Raw genomic sequence first — 4,368 nt, forward strand, 5'->3', positions numbered from 1 at the left:
GGTAGGTAGAATTTTTAGTTTTTATTTTAATTTTAAATACCAATTTATTATAAATATATTTTATTTATATTTTTCCAACTATGTACACACGTGGCATGCCACATGTTATATAATGTGTACGCATTATATTATTTACTCCACATAAGCTTCCAAATAAGCATTTATAATAATAAAATAATATAACGAAAATAAAAAATAGGGGGAAAATTGAGCAGAAATGGTTAAAAAATTTCCCTCCATAATATACGTAGGTAAAGATCATTACCTACTGATATTATTGGTAGGTAAAGCTATATTCTGAAATATAATATAATGGACTAGCATTTATCTACTAATATTATCTACCAATAAATATTGGTAGGCAAAACATTACTTTCCCTACAAATATATATTGGTAGGTAAAATATTGGTAGATAATGATCAGATTTCTTGTAGTGCACTAACCAAAGGGTTAAACAGAGATCAATTTGAAAAGACATCAGAAGGAATGTGACTTAAGCCCAAAGGAAATTAAGGTCGATATAAAGGAAACCCATCCTAGTTGAGTGGAGATCCCAAGAACTAGGTTCAATGAGACAACCTAGTTATGGAGACCGAGTAAGATCACTGTGGGGGATTACCCCTACCCATTCAAATGGTAAAACAGTGATGCTCGTTGTAAAAAAAGGTTAAGCTTAAGCATTTAATAACCTTACGCGTCAGAAGTCCTAGCAGAGTAATGCGAAATTGATCTTAGATAAGAGGTCACCTATGTGAGAGAGAAGTGAGGTCGCTTTGAAGGAGAATTGTAATGCCCTAAAATCCAGGGACCGTTACGGTGTGCCTTTTAAACAGTGCTAAACTCGCTAATTGAGTCATTTGGCCATAATCGTGTAACTAAGTATGATTAGCAGTTTAGTGATTAAAAATTCTTGTTAAGATATAACGTTTCATTAGAACGTTTATTGTATACATAGAGATCCCAAAAATATAATTTAAAGGTTCATTACAAGAAAATATTTACAACCAGCCGATCTAAGCAACAAAATAGGGTTTAACCCTAGTTCCTCTTTAAACCCTCGGTCGTGGTGGTCGAGCAGCTGCATATGTACACATCGTCACCTAAGCTCTCCAACTCAAGGATGGTCCAGTTTTCTTTTACCTTTACATGCACCACATAGCACCCGTGAGCCGAAGCCCAGCAAGAAAACTCAATATGCTCATGATCAGTAATATCATGCCATCAAATCATAAAGTGCATGCCTAGCAATAATAGCCTCACTACAACAAAATAGGTATTTAATGGCTACATGGGGGAGACATTATAGACATTTAATGTCTCCCCCTAGGGGAGACGTTGTTGCAGGAGCCATCTGAAGTGGCCCTATGATGACTCCCATGGGGAGACTTTATAGACATTCAACGTCTCCCCCTGGGAGTCATCATAGGGTGTACACGTACACCTTATGATGACTCCCAGGGGGAGACGTTGAATGTCTACAAAGTCTCCCCATGGGAGACGTCATAGGTACCTACAACATCTCCCATGGGGAGACTTTGTAGACATTTAACGTCTCCCCCCAGGAGTCATCATAGGTTTTTGTATTTAAAAAAAAATAATTAAATAATTATTTTTACTATATTAATTAATAGAATTAAATATATTAATTTTTTTAAATAGAATTAAATATATTATTTTTTTAAAATATAATTAAATATATTAATTTAAAATTTTAAATTATATACAAATTTAAATTGTAAATTTTCATTAATAAAACAAAAATGTGTATATAATATGTTTTTGCTAGCTAAATATACACAAATGTAATATTTGTTGTTAAACATACAAAATTAACAAATATTATTCTAGCTAGCTAGACATATAGTAAGAAATATAAAGTAAAAAAAAACCTAATATGTGGGACGATTACTTTGAATTATCGGTAGCATATGGTTCGCCCAGTGTTGTCGCATTTCATTAATCTGTGTTGGTGTATATGGCGTAGTGTTTAGCTACAAAAAAATACAAAGTAAAATATATTAGTTAATTATTATTTAATTATATATACTATAATAATAAATAAATTGTTAGCTTTGTATAAATTTATATACATACCTCTTTCTTCAAGTAACGTCCAGGTCGTGGATGTTCAATGTAATCATTCAACATCCTCATCACATAATATCCAAATGGCACATTGTCTGGTTGGTATGGACACTAATATTTAAATAAAAATACTTAATATAAAGAATATTCGTAAAATTCAACTATAGATTTTCAAAATAATTGAAGTTGTAGTTAGCTACTTAAGGTTGCACAATTTCTATATTATTTGGAATCTCGGGATGTTTTGGTAGACTGGTCAGAAAAAATTTGACTCCGTTTTTATATTCCACGGATAACCTATTTGCTGACATCAATTTTCTATCCATATCATCTTCTATGTTCATGAAAAATTAAAAAAAAAAAAACTAAATAAGCATACGAAAAATTGGGCAGCATTTCTCCTATATTAGTAACCTAACCATCTGTCAATATAATCAAATCCAATCGAATAAGCACAACACAATACAAATATAATAATAGAATAATAAAATACATAATTCTAGACAAAATCGAGCAGCATTTCCCCTATAATAGTGATATAACCATCTTTGAACAACAAGTCAAAAAATTCAAACAACACACAATAAGTTTCTTCCTTATAGCTCCGCAGCACACAAACAAATTTTCCATAACCTACTTCATTAAAACACACAGTTCTCAACCTTCTGTTATCACCGAAACACACAATTTTAATCTCAGAACCTACTTCACTATGGATGAATATTTAAGATATTTAAACCCCTCTAACAAAAGTTTAATAATGCTAAAACAAGAAAGAAGATAATGTATGTACCACTTGCAATTAATAGTCTTTGCTAGCAAATTTACTTCACTTTGCAAAGAGCGCACTTTGCTATTAAATTCACAACCTACAAAACTAAATTAATTAATAAATAAAATATTACTAAACAAACTTCACTAAATAATTAGATTAACAATAACTTATTATTGAAATTTTAGAAACTTAAAAACTTCAAATGTGTGCTTGAAATCGAAAATTTGAGGCAAAAATCTCTGTTAAAACCACAACTTAAAAATTTAAATTAATTAATTAATAAAAGATTACTAAATCAATAAAATAACATAACTATATATAAATAACCTACTTAAATTTTAATAAAGATTACAAATATATATAATTTTCTAATTAAATAATAATATAAATTAAAAAAAATTATAAACATTATAAACTTGAATTACTATTTTGTATGTAAAATTCAAATTAAATTATTTTTCTTATTTTAGACAATTATTAAATACATTTTAGCAAAACATATTTACATATATATACTTAACAAACATTAAAAATTAATTAAAAAATGTATAATTTTCGGATTAAATAGTAATAAAAAATTAAAAATAGTAAATAATGTGGTATCATCTTAAAATTAAACAATATAGTATCTTAAATATACATAAAAATTATTTTTCATACTTTAAACTAATATTTCTAATAAAACCCACAAATCATATTAAAAAAATACACAAAAATAATTTTTTCTACCATTCTAACTATAATACATTGTTTAATCTTGAAATCCTACCTCAAATATGCTTTAAATTCACTTTGTTGAGCCAAAAATCACCCAAAACCTCAACTCATAAACCCTAAAATCCCAATATCAATTCCTTAATAACTAGAGACAATAAGCATGAAAATTATCCTAACTATTATACAACACTTATAAATAATAAAAACTTACCTCAAATGAGACTTTATAGCCTAAAATCGGCCAAAATCGTAAAAACATGGCCCTGAAATCGCCCAGAAAATCGCCCTTTTCCGCCTCTGGTTCGTATGCTCGGGGAAGAAGAAAGAAAGGTTGAATATATATATTAGGCCAAACATTTAACGTCTCCCCTAGGAAGACGTGCCAGACATCTAACGTCTCCCCAGGGGAGACGTTAGATGTCTGGCACGTCTTCCCAGGGGAGACGTCAGATGCTCTTACAAGTCTGATATTTTATAAATAAATAATTTTATATTCATATTTTTCAATTAACGTCTCCCACCACTTTTAACGACTTACCTTAGTAGTCATCAACAATAACTTTTAATGACTTACACCATTAGACTTTAAATATCCCTGAATACTTTTAATGACTTACACCATTGGTGTAAGTCATTATAGAGAGTCATTAAAAGTGAAAATTGTTGTAGTGCCTTAATCATGCATGCAAATAAGTTCTTATAATGATGGGTATCCAGGATAAGGAATCCTGCCCTCCTGAATGGATGACTATCAAGTCAATCCTAATCAGATAAGTGATTTAACACTAGT

General features: G+C 29.7%; 1 long non-coding RNA gene across 1 annotated transcript; it reads right to left on the reverse strand.

The window, feature by feature from the left end:
• Window positions 1–1,888: 1,888 nt before the first annotated feature.
• On the reverse strand, window positions 1,889–3,002 carry LOC133816059 (uncharacterized). The gene is made up of 3 exons (XR_009884992.1): window positions 2,880–3,002; window positions 2,096–2,197; window positions 1,889–1,992 (listed from the first exon to the last, which is right to left on the reverse strand). It is a non-coding gene; the product is annotated as an uncharacterized LOC133816059 (long non-coding RNA).
• Between the last annotated feature and the right edge of the window lie 1,366 nt (window positions 3,003–4,368).

This window comes from Humulus lupulus, chromosome 2 (assembly GCF_963169125.1).
Source record: "Humulus lupulus chromosome 2, drHumLupu1.1, whole genome shotgun sequence".
Lineage (NCBI taxonomy): Eukaryota > Viridiplantae > Streptophyta > Magnoliopsida > Rosales > Cannabaceae > Humulus > Humulus lupulus.